At 40.1% G+C, this 22,784-nt stretch overlaps 1 protein-coding gene across 1 annotated transcript in view; it reads right to left on the reverse strand.

The window, feature by feature from the left end:
• LOC137268378 (neprilysin-1-like) overlaps nucleotides 1-18,169 on the reverse strand; it is a 131,848-nt gene extending 113,679 nt beyond the window's left edge. Inside the window, exon 1 of the mRNA XM_067802942.1 lies at nucleotides 18,125-18,169. The gene's annotated coding sequence lies outside the window, so the exon portion shown is untranslated. The remainder of the gene's footprint in view (nucleotides 1-18,124) is intronic.
• Nucleotides 18,170-22,784: the final 4,615 nt, after the last annotated feature.

Raw genomic sequence — 22,784 nt, forward strand, 5'->3', positions numbered from 1 at the left:
TGGTCGACTCAACTTGAGATGTACTCGCAAGGAGAGGTGCAGACATCGGAATCTATTCCAATCAGAAGGGGAATATTTCAGGGGGACTCCTTCAGTCCATTGCTTTTTTGTCTGTCTCTAAATCCTTTGAGTTTCCTGCTCAACGGGGAGGAAGGGTACCATCCCGGACCTCCTCAGCACAGATCCCCAACACCTCTCACTCATCTCCTCTATATGGATGACATCGAGCTCCTTGCCAAAGGAGAGACCAATTTGAAAGAACAGGTTCTCCTTGTCGAGTCCTTCTCTAATGATATTGGCATGACATTTGGACTCGACAAATGTAATACTCTTCATCTGAAACGTGGCAAGGTAACTAATGATGGATCGGTCAAGTTACAAGGGGGAGGAGTTATTGAGCATCTTGTGGAAGATCAGGCCTACACCTATCTTGGAATGGAAGTTCGAGACAAGCTCCAGAATGCCCTGATTCAAGATAAACTTCGGGCCGAGTATAAATCTCGTTTAAAGAAAATCTGGAGTTCAGAGCTAAATGCTCGAAACAAAGTCAAAGCCACCAATACTTTTGCTGTGCCAGTCCTCTCCTACTCCTTTGGAGTAGTTGATTGGACAAAACAAGACATCCAGAGTCTTGACCGCCTGACCAGAAGGATCATGTCTGATAACAGAGCACACCATCCTTGTTCCTCTCTTAATCGTTTATAATTGCCAATCAATTCGGGAGGTCAGGGCTTGATTAATGTGGAAGCTCTTCATGACAGAATTTTATTGTGTACTTTTGCACATATTTATTTGTCAGATGATTCTCTGGTGATGCACGTCAAGATTCATGATGAAAGCAAGGAATTCCACAGCTACTTTAAGCGTGCCAAGGTTGTTGGAGACAATTTGAAATTTGAAGTTGATTTTGTTGATGGCGATGTACTGCTGGATGGTACAGTGATGGGAGTAAACCAGGTGAAGTCTTTCACCAAGTCTGCCCAGAGTCGGTCCTTTGTGGAGGAGCTGTCTGAGAAGCCATTGCATCGTGTGTATATGCAGTGTGTGGAACAGAACAGCAATCCAAGCGACTCCTTCGCCTGGATGAAGTCGGCTGGTCTCAAATGTGAAACTGAGGGCTTCCTTTTTGCTGCTCAGGACCAGTCACTTCCCACTCGCAATCGCCAGAATGTGATTCTTAAAGAAAATATCAATATGAAATGTCGTCTTTGCAATAAATTTACAGAGACTGTCCAACACCTTGTCAGTGGATGCCCTTCCTTGGCACAAACAGCATATCTTAAAAGACATGATGGCATGGCTCGCTGCTTTTATTATCGTCTCTGCCATGCCTGTGGCTTTGACTCTGAGGTCCATCCATGGTACGACCCTGAACATGTCCAGGGCGTCCTGGAAAATGATGCTTTCAAACTTCTCTGGAATAGGCCAATATACAGCCTGAGACGAATTCCAGCCAACAAACCTGATCTTGTCCTATTTGATAAACCCAATGAAATTATTTATATCATTGAATTTTCTGTCCCTTTTGACAGCAATGTGATTGGCAAGATTCAGGAAAAGCATGATAAATTTGCGGACCTCGCCTTTGAAATGTCTCGCTTACATCCCAAGTACACTGTCGTCAGGCTCCCCATTGTTCTCGGTGCCCTTGGTTTGGTACCTCCTGATCTCTTGGCGCAGATGAGGAGAGTGCCCGGGTTCTCCACCGGGAGCACAGCCCTTCTGACAATCTGGGTAATGCAGAAGGCTGCAGTGTTGGGGAGCCTCCATATTCTCCGGAAAGTTCTTGGTGGGTTCGACTAGGCAGTGTTTCCTGGGAGAAGTCCCATTCGCTGTCTGGGCTGCGTGTAGAGGGGGCGAGGGCCCTGAGCTGATGATGAGCTTGACCAGCCTGACTGTGCCAGGATCACCCGAACCCTCTCTGCTGCATTTTCATTCTAATCTGTAAAATAATAATAATAATAACAAGTGGTGATGGTGAGCATGATAAACGGCCTCCCATGGCAGCCAATGAAAGGTTCTGGAAACAGTTGTGGTCTGTACCCGGCAACTGTAACCTGGACGCACCATGGGTCAGTGATTATGACCATGCAATGCATGAGAAAGTAACTAGGTCGTTTGTGTGTTACATCTCACCAGATTGCCTTAAATGTGTCATTAAAAAGTCCAAATCTAATACAGCTCCAGGGCCTGATGGCATTCGAAACCGGTACTGGAAACTGTTTCCCTGTGTCCAAGCACCACTCCTTCACTGTTTCAATTCTCTTGTGGATACAGGTGATGTTCCTCCATGGTTCTGCAAAGGTCGCACAATACTCCTTCCCAAAAAAGGAAACTTGACTGATCCCAAAAACTTCCGCCCTATCACATGTCTAAATACTCAATATAAATTATTCACAGGGTGTTTGTCAAACCTCGTGTCATCTTACTGCTCTTCCAATGAGATAATTTACAGGGAGCAGAATGGGGCGAGAAAGGGATGTTGGAGGTAGCAAGGATCAACTTCTTGTACAGAAAATGATTTTGGAAGAGGCTAAAACATACCACCGCAACCTCTCCATGTGCTGGATAGACTACAAAAAGGCATACGTCTCTGTCCCTCACGAATGGATTCTGAAGTCTCTTCAGTGTATTGACCTCCCTGAGCGACTACTTGATTTACTCAAGTCCTTAATGAGTTGCTGGTCGACTCAACTTGAGATGTACTCGCAAGGAGAGGTGCAGACATCGGAATCTATTCCAATCAGAAGGGGAATATTTCAGGGGGACTCCTTCAGTCCATTGCTTTTTTGTCTGTCTCTAAATCCTTTGAGTTTCCTGCTCAACGGGGAGGAAGGGTACCATCCCGGACCTCCTCAGCACAGATCCCCAACACCTCTCACTCATCTCCTCTATATGGATGACATCGAGCTCCTTGCCAAAGGAGAGACCAATTTGAAAGAACAGGTTCTCCTTGTCGAGTCCTTCTCTAATGATATTGGCATGACATTTGGACTCGACAAATGTAATACTCTTCATCTGAAACGTGGCAAGGTAACTAATGATGGATCGGTCAAGTTACAAGGGGGAGGAGTTATTGAGCATCTTGTGGAAGATCAGGCCTACACCTATCTTGGAATGGAAGTTCGAGACAAGCTCCAGAATGCCCTGATTCAAGATAAACTTCGGGCCGAGTATAAATCTCGTTTAAAGAAAATCTGGAGTTCAGAGCTAAATGCTCGAAACAAAGTCAAAGCCACCAATACTTTTGCTGTGCCAGTCCTCTCCTACTCCTTTGGAGTAGTTGATTGGACAAAACAAGACATCCAGAGTCTTGACCGCCTGACCAGAAGGATCATGTCTGATAACAGAGCACACCACCCTTGTTCCTCTCTTAATCGTTTATAATTGCCAATCAATTCGGGAGGTCAGGGCTTGATTAATGTGGAAGCTCTTCATGACAGAATTTTATTGTGTACTTTTGCACATATTTATTTGTCAGATGATTCTCTGGTGATGCACGTCAAGATTCATGATGAAAGCAAGGAATTCCACAGCTACTTTAAGCGTGCCAAGGTTGTTGGAGACAATTTGAAATTTGAAGTTGATTTTGTTGATGGCGATGTACTGCTGGACGGTACAGTGATGGGAGTAAACCAGGTGAAGTCTTTCACCAAGTCTGCCCAGAGTCGGTCCTTTGTGGAGGAGCTGTCTGAGAAGCCATTGCATCGTGTGTATATGCAGTGTGTGGAACAGAACAGCAATCCAAGCGACTCCTTCGCCTGGATGAAGTCGGCTGGTCTCAAATGTGAAACTGAGGGCTTCCTTTTTGCTGCTCAGGACCAGTCACTTCCCACTCGCAATCGCCAGAATGTGATTCTTAAAGAAAATATCAATATGAAATGTCGTCTTTGCAATAAATTTACAGAGACTGTCCAACACCTTGTCAGTGGATGCCCTTCCTTGGCACAAACAGCATATCTTAAAAGACATGATGGCATGGCTCGCTGCTTTTATTATTGTCTCTGCCATGCCTGTGGCTTTGACTCTGAGGTCCATCCATGGTACGACCCTGAACATGTCCAGGGCGTCCTGGAAAATGATGCTTTCAAACTTCTCTGGAATAGGCCAATATACAGCCTGAGACGAATTCCAGCCAACAAACCTGATCTTGTCCTATTTGATAAACCCAATGAAATTATTTATATCATTGAATTTTCTGTCCCTTTTGACAGCAATGTGATTGGCAAGATTCAGGAAAAGCATGATAAATATGCGGACCTCGCCTTTGAAATGTCTCGCTTACATCCCAAGTACACTGTCGTCAGGCTCCCCATTGTTCTCGGTGCCCTTGGTTTGGTACCTCCTGATCTCTTGGCGCAGATGAGGAGAGTGCCCGGGTTCTCCACCGGGAGCACAGCCCTTCTGACAATCTGGGTAATGCAGAAGGCTGCAGTGTTGGGGAGCCTCCATATTCTCCGGAAAGTTCTTGGTGGGTTCGACTAGGCAGTGTTTCCTGGGAGAAGTCCCATTCGCTGTCTGGGCTGCGTGTAGAGGGGGCGAGGGCCCTGAGCTGATGATGAGCTTGACCAGCCTGACTGTGCCAGGATCACCCAAACCCTCTCTGCTGCATTTTAATTCTAATCTGTAAAACATAATAATGGTTATTGTTAAAGCGCCTGTTTCCATACACCTGTGCATTCTTCAGGCACTAAGACATTATTGCCCCAGATAAAATTGCCTTTGAGAGATAGAAGGTTAACAGTCCTATAACCTATCCCACCAGGTACCCATTCACTGCTGGATGAACAGACAATTTATGAACAAACACACTTACTTAAGATGAGACCATATGTGTCACATGTACTTCCTTGTGGAGCAGGACAGGAGTCCTAGAAACTCTCAGTCTCAAGAGTCTCTCTGCCAAACAGTCACCCATTCAAGGACTCTCCACGACTCATGTTGTTTAACTTCAGCTGTTTTGTGAGCGATACTTTAAGCAAACACACCATCACACCATCGTCAGGCAAATAATAATCAAACTGAAACTCTAGAAGCATTAACCTAGCTCACTATAAAGGTATTCAATTAAAATGCAGTAATAGGAAAGTATCCTATGTAAAATATGATCTGAATGTTATTTTTGAGCAATGAATTATGGAAAAATGGAAAAGAAGTACTTTTTTCAAAACAGTCCTAGAAACTCTCAGTCTCAAGAGTCTCTCTGCCAAACAGTCACCCATTCAAGGACTCTCCACGACTCATGTTGTTTAACTTCAGCTGTTTTGTGAGCGATACTTTAAGCAAACACACCATCACACCATCGTCAGGCAAATAATAATCAAACTGAAACTCTAGAAGCATTAACCTAGCTCATTATAAAGGTATTCAATTAAAATGCAGTAATAGGAAAGTATCCTATGTAAAATATGATCTGAATGTTATTTTTGAGCAATGAATTATGGAAAAATGGAAAAGAAGTACTTTTTTCAAAACAGTCCTAGAAACTCTCAGTCTCAAGAGTCTCTCTGCCAAACAGTCACCCATTCAAGGACTCTCCACGACTCATGTTGTTTAACTTCAGCTGTTTTGTGAGCGATACTTTAAGCAAACACACCATCATACCGTCGTCAGGCAAATAATAATCAAACTGAAACTCTAGAAGCATTAACCTAGCTCATTATAAAGGTATTCAATTAAAATGCAGTAATAGGAAAGTATCCTATGTAAAATATGATCTGAATGTTATTTTTGAACAATGAATTATGGAAAAATGGAAAAGAAGTACTTTTTTCAAAACAGACTTTGTTTAAACAGCTCAGTACAACGTCCATGTCTTTTGAATGTCTATTTCTAATCTAAAATGAGATGATGCAATTAGCACTGGATATGGAAATGACGTTCTGAACTTCATTCAGTTTAGACCAGCAGTGTAATCATTCTTAGATTGATCTGAAATCATAAAAAAATCAAGATGGCACAAGTCTTTGGAATGACTTGGTTCTAAAGCTAAGAAAAGCCAGTCTTTAATTATTTCCAACAAATAAAATGATTAAATGTAAAGATCTTGATTAACATAAAATGGTGACCTGGAATGAAATCAATTCCTTACAACAGACGGCATCTGAATACAGTGCATGAAGGTTGAACTGAAATAATCACTGATGTTACGTAATGAAGAGACAGCGGAAGGGAGGTGATCCAGGTCTGCGATACAATTGATGGAGATGAGCCAGTTACTCCCAGAGGGAAGGCAGCAGATGTGAGCTATCATCAGTTATACCCCACCTATGGCTGTGATGATAGCCAGTGTGGGGAGTATCACAGATGTGGTGGCGATACCAAGTGTATTCCCTAGGATCCCTGATATACCTTCTTGCTTTCTTTAAGATGACTTGATGGAGTAGAAGTGTACATGTATCTGATTCAGTATTCTTGTGGTGTTAAATATTTATGTTTGTTTCTTTAGAGACTATCCTGAGATCTTTGATTTCATTACCAGCTCGAAAATGTATGAGAATCTTTGACTTAAAGTATTATTCCTGTTATTCAACACAGCTCTCAGTGAAATGAATTTTAAGATATCAAGATTTTGGGGGCTCAACATTTATAGCAGCAAGTATGTGTTTTGGAAACACTGAGAATAATTGTCAATATTCAAAAGTAATCTACTAGTACAATTAAATCCTTGTTAGCAAAGGTGATCTTGATATTTTCTAACTTTTATTTAAAATGGTGAGGAAATACCCAAAACGCAAATAAAATTTAATGTAAACCAACACGGTTTGTTTGACAATGGTGAAAATAGATTGTTTGGAACATTTCTCTACAGAGACCCTTGAAGGCCCGGTGGTAGAATAGACCTTCAGCAACCCATGCTTGCCATAAAGGGGCGACTATGCTTGTTATAAGAGGCGGCTAACAGGATAGGGTGGTCAGGCTCGCTGACTTAGTTGACATGTCATCAGTTCCTAATTGCACAGATTGATGCTCATGTTGTTGATCACTGGATTGTCTGGTCCAGGCTTGATTATTTACAGACCGCTGCCATATAGCTGGAATATTTGCTAAGTGTGGCGTAAAACTAAACTCTCTCACTCACTAATTCAATGCAAGATATCATCAATTCTTTTTAAGATATCATCAATATGATTCAACATATCCTTAATTCAATTTGTGATATCATGAATTTTACAGGACATATTTGTAATTATCTCAGTTCGAGACCTTCAATTTGATTCAAGATATCATTAAAAGAATTTGAGATATCAGTAATCCCTTGTTACATTTTCTCTATTTGAGATATATTTAATTCATTTCAAGATATCTCCAATTCAATGTGACCCGTGAAGGTCCCTGGGTAGAATAGACCTTCAGCAATCTATGCTTGCCATAAAAGGCGACTGTGCTTGTCGTAAGAGGCGACTAACAGGATCGGGTGGTCAGGCTCGCTGACTTGGTTGACACGTCATTGGTTCCCAATTGCGCAGATTGATGCTCATGTTGTTGGTCATTGGATTGTCTGGTCCAGGCTCAATTATTTACAGACCGCTGCCATATAGCTGGAATATTGCTGAGTGCAGCATAAAACTAAACTCACTTGCTCGCTCACTCTTTCTGTCTACAGAATGGAAGAACGTCATGCTAAAGTAAAACAAAGTATTTACTTACATCCACAGAGATGTTACTAGCGTTCATGTAGATGATCTTCATGGAATGCAATGATCTTCATGGAATGGATGATCTTCATAGAACACACTTTTATCAATTTAAAAGCTAATCATTTAAGTACTTAAAACAAAGTCTCATCTAAATTTAGAATCAAATTAACATCAACAATATTTTGGGAGTAACTGAAAATAGTACTTTGTTTGTTTTATATAACCTCTGTCATTAATAATGCCCCATTTCTTGGACTTTCAAACTTGATGTGCCATTGTTGAACTATCAGAACTCTTCTGCTGTAATAAATGATTACAGAAAAGGCCAATCAAAATAACACTTAAAAACATTTGAAAAAACTACAAAATATATAGCCAACTACAGAGTCATAACTTCCAAACACAATATCCCAGTAGATGCACATGACAGTAAAATGTTAAATGAAAGAATGTACCAGGCAGAGGAAAGCATGTTCAAGGGAGATAAAAATATGTCTCCTTGAGAAAGGTGGATGCGTCCAACCTCATGTGCAAAAATTGTAGTTTGTGTGAACTGGTGGTTAAATGTTCAAATATATGTGTGTGAATGTGTGTGTGTGTATTGTAAAACAAGAGATCATGTAAGCTTCAAAGTCCAATTTGTAATGTTAAACTGAAAAATTAATACACAAGTCCAGGAGGAGGCAGCTCCTCTGGTAAGTACTGATTTTGTCTGATACAGTTTGTTGGCCCAGATGTTCAAGGCAGTAACTCTGTTCACAGCTGAATCTCTACTTTCACTGGTCCTCAGACTGTCAGCATCTTAACCACTGGTATCACCTATGTGGTATACATTCAATATTGTCCTCTCGTTGCATGGACATGCTGAGATATAAGTGATATACTGTCCCCACACTTGCTTATAAAGCATTTCTTAGTTATTTGTTTTTGTGCTTCTAAAATTTTGAAAAGGAATTAAAATTAATTCATTTTTGTGATAATCTTTGTCTATATTTTGGTAGGTTTTATTTGAAACATTGGTTCGGGGAAAATTCACATGATTTTTCCATCCTTTCATTTTGAACATTTCTGCAAGCAAGAAGTGAGATTTGTCAGTTGTATGTATTTATAGAAAGACCAGACTGTTGTTGCATTAGTAATCAGTACTTGAGATAAAGTGATTCTCCTTATCTCACCCCTATCCCAAAGTGCATGTTTTTAATTCATGAGTTGATTGAAAATAATTAAGGATGGGAACTACCCCTCCCCAGGGAAGCTTCACCTGATAAGGAACATGTGCACTGTCAGAAGACATCAGTATACTGAAACCATATGACCTTAACAGAACTACAGAGTGTTGTCTGACGTGGAGAAATGCGTGAATCTCCATGCAACAAAGCATACTCAAGACGCTGTTACCTAGATTATTGTTACCCTGGATAACCCAAGCTGCCTGTTAGGTGCCAGAAGGTTTAAGTCACATGACTTTATCCTGCAGGGTTAACATTTTCTGCTGGGTGAACAGAGGCAGTTTTGAACAAATTCACAAATACCTAAGGTGAAACCACATGTGTCACATGTGCTTCCCTGTGGGGAGGACTGAAGTCTTAGAAACTCAAGAAACTCTAAGGAGTCTGTTAAAGCAGTTAAACATGGTCCAAGGATTGTCCAAACTCGAGGTTGCTTTAACATCAGCTGATTCATGACCTGAACACTGTGCACAGGACCACACGCCACGTCTTGTTCTGAGTGTTATTAAACCATACTCACTCACTAACTCTCTAACTGACACTCTAGATCGGCTGTCACAAGTTTGATTCTCAGATTATGTTTTGTGACCCATATACAATCACAACTATATGTATATTTCCTTCAGGCCAACTGTTCAAAGTCATAAATGCATGCATTCTTGCACTCGCATATACATCATATGGAATTCTCCTGACTCGGTCAGTGGGTTTTCAAGTGGTTAAAGTGTCTGCTCATCACATGGAAGATCTGGGTTCGATTCCCCACATGGGTAGAATGTGTGAAACCCATTTCTGGTGTCCTCAGATATTGTTGGAATATTGCTAAAGGAAGCGTAAAACCATACTCACTCACTCTTCTGACTTAGTGCACTATATTAGAAACTTTATTCAAAGCAACATTACAACTTTGCTTGCATACACTTCTACCACTCACTCACTGATACAGCACTCACCTTACTCCTAGTTTTATATATGAAGTACATGATGTTTGAGGAAGTGTGAGGTAATAGTTTAAGCTTATGGAATCATCACCATGGAAACAGCAGACCTCACTGAACATACATCCAATCAATTCAGGTGGACTTTTGCCAAAACAACACACAGCAGAAGCTTAAAAAGATGATTCTGCGTTCAGACAGCTGGAGATTAAGTGACTTAGTTTTTGCGAGACCAACCTAAATTGAGAGTATCCATCTTCTGTCTCCCATGGGCTCCAACACTAAACCTGGTTAACCAGATCACAAGTTTTACGTATATCCCCCCTGGGATATATTGTACGCGATGATCCTGGCAGTATTGACCAATCAGTGTCAGGATGAGTAGCTACTGTTCCCCTGGCACCAATGTTGTGGCCTGACTTCAGAAATTGGTCCCATGGACCAAAAATAAAATGTGGCGATAACTTGAGTCACATGCCAGACACCTCAGAGGACGCACAATTATGGGACATCTTGATGGCAAAACTTTGGAAATTAGTTGGTTAAGGAGAATTTTAGATATATATGCATAATCTCTACTAAAGGGAAATCAGTAGATAGATAAATCTGAGTGATGAAGTCTCCTTATTTCAGAAGATTAGCCACTAACTGTGATGCCAGGAAATATACTGTCTACATCAGTGCCAAATATTGTATTCATAGTTCATACATGAATTCTGTTACCATTCTGGACAAAAAATATTTTCTTATACAGAACACACAACTTCCTAGAGTATATAGACTGGCCTATTTACTTATCGTTTTAATTGGGGACTTCTTACATTGGGACACATCACCTGTTAAGAAATTGCATGTTTTATTTCATGTTTGTCTGCTTGTTTTTGCCAGTCTGATTTTAAACTTGTGGCTTAATGTTTCAGGGATTACATCAAGTTGCCAGATGTCTTTTTATCTAGACTGCAGAAACGTTCAGAGTCTGTTCAAAATCTGTGAAAAAAAACATTTAACTTGGAGAAAACATATATTTGTTCCAAGATACGATTTTGTTTAAAGTTTTCTTTAGGACAGGCTCATCCATTAAAAAAAACACATTTTTAAAAATACCTAGAGGAGTTGCCCAATTACAAAAATTGAAAGAATATGGTGAGTGTCAGTTACCAGTTTCTGTATTTTTTATCCCAATACACAGGGTATTATATCTCTGCTCAACTGTGATAAATACCAGGATCTGTCTGCCATTGACATCTCCTTGGAGACATCACCATCACCTCCTGTCAGGGAACCAGTGAGTGAATTTTTGCCTCGCTTTTAGCAATATTCATGCAATATCACAGTGTGTGACACCATTAATGGGCTTCACACATTGTACCTATCAAAGTTTTTCTTCAGTGTCATCTATAAACTAAGGGTCAAGAATGCATCAAGTTTTAAGGTCAGTCAAAAAGAAACTTGACCTTTGAAATCGTAATACATAAATTCTAGCTTTGCACTACAGCACATAAAAGCATAAATAGTGGAGTGCCGTGTCATAGTATGTTTATGACACTATGACCAAATATGGGTATTCACCCAGTGAAGGCAAGGGATATGTCAGTATTTAGGCATATGTGTCGTAAACATAGAATGATATGGGCACGAATATAATGTTCTGTTATTACCAAACTCGTCAAATTTAGGCAAATACACCCAGATCTACTTTCAGACATAGAATGGCAGCCTGCTGTTCCTGCATGTAGAGTGCACCATCCTAGGAGAAATGTGACATAGCATTGTTCATGACATCATGTCACCATGACAAAGTATTATTTTTCCAAGGACATTGTAGGAAAAAAAACCCAATATTTTCCCTTCTTTGTGTAATAGAAAGCAATTCACACTGTTATGCATGGGAAGCAATGATGGAAATATTTGTAAATTTTTAAAACCATTCAGGTCTGCATGTGATACTGATGAAACCAGATTTAAAAAGATGGGCATTGCTGACAGTATTGCTTGCAGATACTGTTCATCTGAACCAGAAACTGTCTTACATACATGTCTTACATGAACTTTACATCCTATTCCATCCAGATATGACAGGAAATTGACAACTGGACTTTCACAAAGAAACAAGGGCCATATACAAGTATTACTCACTCTTCAAATGACTAATATTTAGATAAGGAATCACAAAAATAATTCCACCTTTTCAGTTTATACAACGGAAAGTACATCAGTATTGGATATTTTTTTTAAACAAATTCTCAAACTATTCATTGATTCAATTTGTCCATTTCATATTAATTTTTATTGTTAAAATACATAATCTCTGTGATAAAATATAGGGGATATTCCATGAAAAAGTGCCATATCAGTTGATGTTTTATATTTTAATGCGATAAATCGCTTACCAGTGTGGCAAGACCATGATTTTCATGAGTTGTTGAACCTGAGGTTACCATAAAGTTTGTTAGATGACTGGCCTTATTGCCCTACTGTCCATCACCTCACTTACCAGGAAAAGCCAACTCATTGATATTGCATGAACCTGCCTCTATTCACAAGACAATCCCAAGTTTGACCAGGTATACTGGTAAAATGCCCAGTAAACTTGGTTCATTCATTCCCATTCCTCCTGAAGGAAGTTCAGTAATAATAATTCATTTATATTGCTCCTAGTGTCCATCTGAGTAGTTGCTCACTGGACACTGTAACCAGAATCTGATTCTTTTTTGTACCACAGATACCTCAAGCTTCTCGAAGGTTAATAGTCATACTCACTGGGTACCCATTTTCGGCGAAAAACATTACTGACCAAACCTTGTTCATCTCCCTTCTCCACTATCTTTGACAACATATATGCCGTTTTTGGATGGTATGACTGCTGTTTTGTACACCCTAGTGTACACTGTTTGTGTCTCCGGTGCTGTTGTAGCTGATACGCAATTTTTGTTTTCATGCTTTCCCTTTGGAACAACCCAGTAACAGTATGGTCAAATCCAGGACATGTCATTCTGAAATACAAAATGCTGTCCATGTTGGTGTGCAAATGGCACCACATGTTCTTTCAGGATACTGTAGTATGAGTTCAGCCTGTGTAGTTACATGTCTGTAAACGACATGTAAAGGTGTTCTGACAGTCACGGTGATCGTACCCAACACCAACATAATTGTTCTACTTAACCTCAACTGCAAGATGATGCTGAGTTCCTCTATGCAACGCTTCAGGGAAGTCGGAGGTAAGCCATGAAACCAATGTTTGCCCAATGACATTGGTCCAATTTTCAGCCACAGGTGACTCCAGCGACATCTTGTAGTTATGTGCAGGTCTGTCAGTCATGGCATAACATTCATTGTGAGTTTCTTATCACAGTTCTGATAAAACAGACTATAAGCTAATCAAGAATGGAATAATCTAAATCCATATACAGTAATACAACTAGTCTGATGTACAAGCCCTGAGACAGGTTGTATGCAGCACATGCCTGTCTAGATTACTACAGGGTCTGTACAGATCTGTTGAATTCACAATCGAGGATACGAAAATGAAAAAAAGTCTCAAGGTTTTTATTATTTATTTTTCATTCTCTCTTTCTCTGTTTCTTAATCTGAGTTGATGTAAAGAAGTGGGCATAATTTGTTTGTTGTTTACGGGCACACACAATGTTCCAGCTATATGGTTACAGTCTGTACACAGTCAATCTCATAACAGTCTGTACACAACCATCTCATAACAGTCTGTACACAATCAATCTCGAAACAGTCTGTACAGAATCTCGCAACAGTCTGTACACAGACAATCTTGAAACAGTCTGTACACAGACAAGCTTGTAGCAGTCAGTACACAGTCAATCCATCAATTGACAGCATGAGCATTGATTGACATAACTGGGTTTCTGAGGACCAGTTCTGTGGATCGTCACTGGTCAAAATGGGCACTAAAGCCTAATTGACAAAATATGTACTGGACAAAATAAGTTAGGGATATTGATATTTCTTCAGTGTGTAAATGTATGAGTACATCACTATTCATAATTTCAAAATTTACATATATCCCTAACTATTTTTGTCCAGTATAGTGAAGATAAGATGGCTTTAGGAATCATTTCATCCATCAGAAACATTTCCAGACAAATGCTGTCTGTTGTGGTTTATGTCTGTCTACTAAGGGAAGTGGTGTGAGTTTGTCCTCACTGTCACTAGGTACCGTAAACCCAAGTCTAAGTAATACTGACAGCCCATGATAGTGATGGCTCTGTGAAAATCCAATTAAATTATCCAGTTAAGCAGAATTTTGGGATTAAGTCACGTGAGAGGCATGAGAGTTGCATTATGGTCCATTACTGGTCGTGAGAGAGATGGAGGTACGAAAGTCATTCAGGTGCTCATCTTCTATTTATGGTTTGGCTGGTATTTTCATACCTTGTAAATTAGTTAATGTTAGAGATTCAATTATGAGGTAACTTTGTAACACATTGTTAAAACCTGTGTGAAGATTGCCTGCTATTTCTGTAGGTTTTGTGTGCAGAATCTTCTTGGGAAGGCTTGACGCTGCAGTTTAAATACACCATTTGGTTAAAACCGCATGGGCTCCTAAACATTTAGAAACACATGTTGCAGTAATTAGAAAAGAATACTTTACCAAGTATGCAGAAAAGATATTAAGAAACATGGCAGATTTATCACTGGACAAAAAGATGAGAGTATTTGCTCCACCAAAATCACTGCCCTTTTATTTGTTCATGTTTGTTACCAAACTCACATGTACTCTAGCTTGCTCATTCCCTCACTCACACACTTGCTCTCCCTCCCTCACACACACTTCATCGGTTCAGTCATCGGTTCCCAATTGCGCTGATCGATGCTCATGTTGTTGATTGCTGGATTGTCTGGTCCAGACTCGATTATTTACAGACTGCCGCCATATAGCTGGAATATTGCTGAGTGCAGCGTAAAACTAAACTCACTCACTCTTGCTCGCTCATTCACCCTCTCTCACACACATGCTCTCACTCATGTACATTCCCTTGCTCATTCACTCACACACATGCTCTCAGTCATTCACACACACTTTCACTTGCTCATTCACTCACATTACACCCTAACTTGCTCATTCACTCACACACATGCTTTTGCTCAGTCGCGCACACTTTCACTTGCTCATTCACTCACATGCTCTTGCTCGCTCATTCATTTGCTCACTCCTGCTCATGCTTGCTCATTCACTCTTTAGACCCGTGAAGGTCCCGGGGTAGAATAGGCCGTCAGCAACCCATGCTTGCAGTGAAAGGCAACTATGCTTGTTGTAAGAGACGACTAACAGGATCGTTAACACATGTCATCGGTTCCCAATTACGCAGATCGATGCTCATGCTGTTGATCACTGGATTGTCTGGTCCAGACTGGATTATTTACAGACTGTTGCCATATAGCAGGAATATTGCTGAGTGCGGTGTAAAACTAAACTAACTCTCTAACTCATTCACTTTTTCTCACACACATGCTTTCGCTCATGCACACTCACTTGCTCGTTCTTTTACTTACTCACACACATGCTCTTGGTCATTCACACACACTTTCACTTGCTCTCATTCACTCACTGACTCACATGCTTGCTCACTCACACATTTCACAATTTCCAGAACAACTTAGGGAGCAGTAGGTAGCCTCATGGTTGAGGCGTTATCTTATGACACCAAAGGAGTTGATTTCCCACATGGGAACAAACCTAATGCTTGTCATTGGGGCATTATGAGAATATCATCATAATCCAACATAAAACCAGTCTGACTGATTCAAATATTTACAGGCCACCATGTTATAGCTGGAATTCTGATGAGCAGGCCTTAAATATAGAATCTCACCCAGGTGTCCTCTGATATAAAAAATCAATTGATTAAAGTTGCAAATATTTAAGGGTTGTCAAGGATATATTTACTTTTATCAACACATGTTGATATGTTTGATATCAAAGATACAAGGGTGAGATTCTTTATTTATCTAATGTGGAAGCCAGTGTGGGATGAGAAACTACATGATCATGTCACAATGACTTGGTAGTGATGTTGATTATGCGATCAACCACTGGTTTGTCTACACCCATGATATAGCTAGACATTTGATGAGTGGATTGTGAGCAAAAAACAAAATTCCCAAAGTTTTCCACCACTAATATAAACATTTTTAATCAGGCAGTGTTCGCCACATGATGAGCCTGAACTGCATGCAGGTCAGTGTACCACAGGAAGATGGCTACGTTTCCTTCTGTCAGACCATAAGCAACAGTTCCACTCATTTGATGTATCACAAGAGACATTAGTGCAATTAGGCAAACTCGAGAAACATGGGCTGCCATTAGCAGTCACTGGGGAATGAGAGAAGCCACCTGGGACCACTGATGGTCGAGCACAGCAGTGATGTCCTAAGTCCTAGTTAGTCCTACTTAATCTTTTAGTAAAGTTCACATGTTGGCCTGTATCAACATATTGCACAATTCTTCCTCTTTGATTGGCAAAAACTTTGTGTAATGATTCCTGGTTGAGGGATGTAGGTTGTGTTTGAAGAGCTGTTGGCAGAAAGGTCAGCTAAAATCTTGGATTGTGCAGTTTTTTTAGATTACTTGCAATCGTTAAATGAGACCACTGATTTTGAGGGATTAATTTGTTTTTATGTTTTTGTGCGTGTGTGTCACATCTGGGTGTTCTGTCAAGTCACATCAAAATGTCAGCTGATCTGATGTAACATTCTGGGGCTGTTTTCATGAAGCAACCTTTGCTAAGGTTTAGACTCCCATTCTTTAACATTGCACTAAGGTTACCCTAGTGACTTTCGATCACCTTAGTGCTTTGTGAAAGGAGTGCCAGATCCATTACAATACTACAGTTATTATAGTGGAAAGGTTAAAGTGAGCTTTACACCCTTGTGGTTATAGGTTAATCTGTTATCATATTGCTAACAAATGTTGCATTGGATTGTTCAGTAATGTCATATTGGATTGTTCAGTAATGTCTCAATTAGATTGACTCTAGTGTGACATATGATTGCTCTTAGGGCCGTTCAGTATTGTCACCTCTGATTGTTCTGTGATGTCACATGGGATTGTTCCATCATTTCGTATTACATTGTGCCATGGTGTTACATCCGACTGTTATAATTTTGATGTCACTTTTGCTTGTTCAGTATTGTCACATCTGATTGTTCGGTCATATCACTTTGGGTTGTTCATAATCTGGACATTGCATAGCTCTGTGTCACATCTGATTGTTCTGTTGGGTGTCATGATTTTTCTGTTATACCATATTTGATTGTATCCCATTGGATTGTTCTCACTGAGGAGCACACTCAGGAACACACTAAAAAAAAACTTAGGAACTCACTCAGGAACACATTCAGGAACTCACTCAGGAAACATTGATGATTTCAGGAACACACTTAGTGATGAGCTCACTAGTGTCCCCAAAAATTTCCTAGCCCATAATCTTTCATGATTTACAAGTGTATTGTGACTTAACATGTTGGAGAGCGATAAATATACAAAATGACCTGATGAAAATTAACTTCCCAGTCATTCAGGGGCTGTAGAAAATTATTGGCTCAACTGGAGTTTTATTAGTCAGAATCTTAGGAATTCACTAACTCTGAGGACATTACTCAGAAACATCCTTAGTTCTTATAGGGGTTTGAATAAGTTTAGTGTCTGTATATGTCCTCTTCAAGTAATTATCCAGCGTTCCTAACTAATAGTCCAGTGTTGTGAAATTGGAGAACATGTATTCTGTTAAAAGTTATGATGTTTCCAAAGCTCTGAATTAATTGGGATGTATTGAAAATTATTATATTTTCAGACATATTCAATGCTCTAATAAAAAATAAGCTTGAACAATTCTTTTACTTCCCTGTTATAATACAATCAGCTGAATGCAAGGCATGTACATAAATATACAGAAGATACGACTGTAGTTAGATTTAGGAAACAGAGATTCCCATGATGTCATTTCTACTGACATCACCCTCTGATCCAGGGCTAGGATGGTCTCCACAGCTGGTTGCTACCCTCGAGTCACTACGTGGAACTCTGCACAGATCACATGCAACAGCTGACATCTCAGCTGTGTTTAAATAATAGACAAAGTGCAGTTTTTGAGTGTTGATGTCAGTTTTGACTCTCATCCTTCTACTATCAAACCCATTACCTTGTATCTAGTGATTTCCTAACCATCTGCCAGAAACATCGTAGTTCTTGCCACGTGAAACACAAAAGCGGAGATCGACTCATGCAGATTGCACCATCATACAAACAGAATCCAACAGCAGACAAAGAGAACATGTAAACACGCACCTACCCGAGTTGAGCTGATCTACTGCTACCAGAGCGGGAGGTGTCTTCACCATCTGGCTGTTCAGTCAACACTTGTAAGAGGCACCTGCTTTCAAGCATTACAATCATGTCCACAAGAAGCTCAAGTGTTAAATTTGTCCGCCACTCACTTTCTTCACAATACAAGTAATGCAATTACAGTGTTAATCTCTAGAGAGCAGGCTTTATCACTGACTCGCTATACTCTTCGCTTTTCAAAAGGCAAGAAGCTCATCTAGAAACCGGTGCTATTAAGGAACCATCTTCTTCCTCCCATCCTCAAATCAATGGACAGTGCAATGCAATGAAGCTCGGACAAAGTCCAAAGATCCTTAAAGATCAAGAAATAGGTATGTGATAAATTGGCCCTTTTCAGTCAACCTCTCAGTAGTGGTCAAATAAAAGAGCAATTTCGGACAACGTAACAGCCCAGTCATGAGCCCTTGTGGCTGTTTTGGCCATATTCTGGCCTGTGAGAGCTATACAGCTCTATATTCCATGGCTAGTTGCAGTATAACCTAATGGGGCTGTGTGATGTACTAGAATTCCTTGGCGCCTATGGCAATGGTCAATGGGACAGTATGCATGGATTAAGAAATCTGCATTTGGACAAGGAACCATTTTATCATCTTTATTTAAAGGACTTCCTAAAGTGATCCTCCATAACAGTGTGAGGGAATATCAGAGGCAACAACATAGAGACAACCAACAGTCTTCTGATAATTCAGCTGTACTTCAATGCTGATACACTTGGGTATTATAATAGCTCTCAAAGACTTCATTAACGCACTGTTTAGCATATTTATTCAATGAAAATCCCCAGTGGTATATATTTTTTCTAAAAATTTGGAAAATACTTGATTCATTAATCAGAGGTTTTAAATCAAAATACATACCTCTGATTGAAAGTAATGACTTAATGTTTCACCCTGGATGACAATATCTATAGAAACGTCCACAACCATTCTCATAATATTATCAATGCTGAGTTCTGTGATTGTCATTGTCATATCTACATTGTCATAACAGCAATGGTGTGTTCATTCTTATTGTCATACAATGTCATACATTATCTTATTACATTATCAATAGTGTGTTCATTGTCATTGTAATATTATCATTATCATATTACATTATCAACGGTGTGTTCATTGTCATTGCCATGTTACATTATCTATGGTGGGTTCATTGTCATTGCCATGTTACATTATCTATGGTGGGTTCATTGTCATTGCCATGTTACATTATCTATGGTGGGTTCATTGTCATTGCCATGTTACATTATCTATGGTGGGTTCATTGTCATTGTCATTGTCATGTTACATTATCTATGGTGGGTTCATTGTCATTGTCATGTTACATTATCTATGGTGGGTTCATTGTCATTGTCATGTTACATTATCTATGGTAGGTTCATTGTCATTGCCATGTTACATTATCTATGGTGGGTTCATTGTCATTGCCATGTTACATTATCTATGGTGGGTTCATTGTCATTGTCATGTTACATTATCTATGGTGGGTTCATTGTCATTGCCATGTTACATTATCTATGGTGGGTTCATTGTCATTGCCATGTTACATTATCTATGGTGGGTTCATTGTCATTGCCATGTTACATTATCTATGGTGGGTTCATTGTCATTGCCATGTTACATTATCTATGGTGGGTTCATTGTCATTGTCATATTACATCATCAATGGTGTGTTCCATGACAGTCATATTACATTATCAGTGGTGTTTCATTGTCGTATTATATTATAATGTAACATTAGCAATGGTGTGGTCATCGCCATTGTCAAGTTAACATGTCATATCATCAATGGTGTCTTCATTCTCATTGTCACATAAATATGTACATGATTGTATGATTCACAATTCATTATCACCCAGAAGGAGCCTTACACCTGTCATTATGCTTAAAGGTCACATGCAACCAAAAAATCAAACATAATTAAAACACATATATCACTTATTCATGACATATAATATACACTGCTCCTTTTAAAAAAATAGATAAACACAATTATAAGCGTACAATCGCGATTCAAAAGTGCAATATTTTGTACTTGGGCTTACTTCCCCCGAAACAAAGCCCTCGGGAGACCGAACCCAGTCATAGCGGGTGGATATGCACTCAAGTGAAACGACGGCTTCCGATTGGCTGTTTCATTTGCTGATATGCTAGGTTTCATTGTGTGTACAGAAAGATGATCTGTTTGATGGGCATTTTAGAAGTATAGCCAGTCACCAGAAAGTAAAATTCTTTATGGATAACAACTTCTTTTAGTGTATTTGATCCGTCGTTTCAGTATGGATTCATATATACATATGGAAATTAATTAAGCAACACCAAATTCAAAGACACATAAAAACTTAACAAAGTTTAACGAAGTAATTTTGATGATTGATTATTCAATTTTGATGTATTGACATACAGCATGAGCTTTTCATGGGTTGATATGACGCGCGTGAAGCTTGCACAGCGCACGTGCATTGCTTTAACCTCAACTTTCGAAAAATGCACTTTTTCCCTGGGGTGTTTACAAGCGCAGGTTGTCGATTGCATTCGGTTTTTCATTCATTTCAATGTCATGGCACGTAGGAAATTATCAGAGGCCACTCGTTGGCAAATAATCGGCATGAGGAATGCTGGTATGTCTCTAAGACAAATCGGGACTCAAATCGGACGACATCATTCCATAATTTCAAAACTTTTGAAAAAATACCGGGCCACTAATGAAGTTAAAGACCTGCCTAGACCAGGAAGACCCAGGAAGACCACAGTCCGGGAGGACAGAGCTTTACTGAGACTTGTACGGCGCAGGTCCTTCGACTCGAGCTCTCGGTTGAGACAGGAGTGGCTTCCAGGGAGACCCATCTCGAACAGGACTGTTCGGAATCGTCTGAAAGCTGCAGGATACCGGGCAAGGAGGCCAATCAAGCGACCCAGACTGTCTCCAGCCCATAAGGCAGCCCGACTGGCCTGGTGTAATGACCGTTTGCACTGGAACATTGCCTCTTGGAGGAAGGTCCATTTCTCAGATGAGAGCCGGTTCTTGCTGCACATGGTGGACGGTCGTACTCGGGTCTGGAGGCAGAGGAACACAGCAATGGCTCCACGGAACATCCAGGAGACTGTGGCCTTTGGGGGAGGTTCCGTTATGGTATGGGGGTGCATTTCCATGAACTGCAAGTTGGATATCATTACCATCCGTGGCAACCTTAACGGTGTTCGTTACCAACAGGAGGTTCTTGACAGGGCTGTGGTACCTCATTTTGAGAACCATCCTCTGGCAACGAGACCCATATTTATGGACGACAATGCTAGACCTCACAGGGCGCATGCTGTAAATGATTTTTTGCGGCAAAATGCAATTGACAGAATTCCATGGCCTGCCATGAGCCCTGACCTCAACCCCATTGAACATTTGTGGGACTGTATTGGCCGTCGTGTGAGGCAGAGAGACCCACCAGTCCATAATCTCAACGAATTGACGGCTGCCCTGCATGAGGAGTGGAACAGGATCCCCCAGAATCAGATCCGGAGACTCATCCAAGGAATGAGGAGGCGTCTGGAATCGGTGGTGCGTGCGCAGGGAGGACACACTAGATATTGATGAAAGTCGGTGTGCAGACTCTCAGATGACTGTTCTTTCTTTCCATGTGACATTTGTGTTAATACACGTGACAACAACGTCTGTGGATGAATAGTAAATTGTGTCCATTTTTTCATGAATTTAAGACAGTTTTAAGAATTTGGATTTCGTTGCAATAAAGCAAAGTCTTGATACTTTTTCCCTTTAAGTTGTTTGTCAGAGATCGTCTGTTGAATAAAAAAGTGTCAAACTATATCAACCCGGCATATTTTGATTGTCAGAACACTTCAAAGTTGCTCCAATAGAAAAAATTGGGGTGTTGCTTGATTAATTTCCAGGTGTATACAATTGTCAAACAAAATCACATACACTAAAATCAAACAAAATCATATACACTAAAAGAAGTTGTTATCCATGAAGAATGTATATAGAGATGTTGGGTTTGGAAAATACATTTTCTCTGAATTTGCGCTCCATCCAATAAAAAAATCATGTCAGTAGAGATAGTAAACTACTGCGCGGCTGGAATCTGTCATTCGTCCAAGTACAAGGCAGGACTTGAAACTGACAAGAGTTTGCACCAGTTTCCGTCAGATCCAGTCATCCGAAAAAAATGGATGTAGTTTGTTTGCAACCCACAGACATAAAAACATGTCATGTGTATCACACGTGCCTAATTACATAATGTGGCAGACACGGGACTCGGGTGCACGAGTCATAAATCAGCTTATTTTCTTTATGTCGTATTGTCTGATAGGTGTTAACTTCAAATCGCACGTGGTCAATGACTGAAGCTGTGTATTGCATGTTGTCTTTAGCAGACAGACAGGCAGGCAGACATATAGGTGTGAATAAACCAGACACTGAGCTTTCTCTGTGACAGAGACTGCTCACCACAATCAACAAGTTTTTTTATGTAACGAGTAGATTATTTACTTGTTTGTGTACACAACCAAGATTAGACTACTGCTCACGACCTCAGACGCTGGGCATGCATACTGTTTCAAGCTCCGCGAATCTATTCACTGCGCATGCGTTATGG

Source organism: Haliotis asinina, chromosome 16 (assembly GCF_037392515.1).
Source record: "Haliotis asinina isolate JCU_RB_2024 chromosome 16, JCU_Hal_asi_v2, whole genome shotgun sequence".
Lineage (NCBI taxonomy): Eukaryota > Metazoa > Mollusca > Gastropoda > Lepetellida > Haliotidae > Haliotis > Haliotis asinina.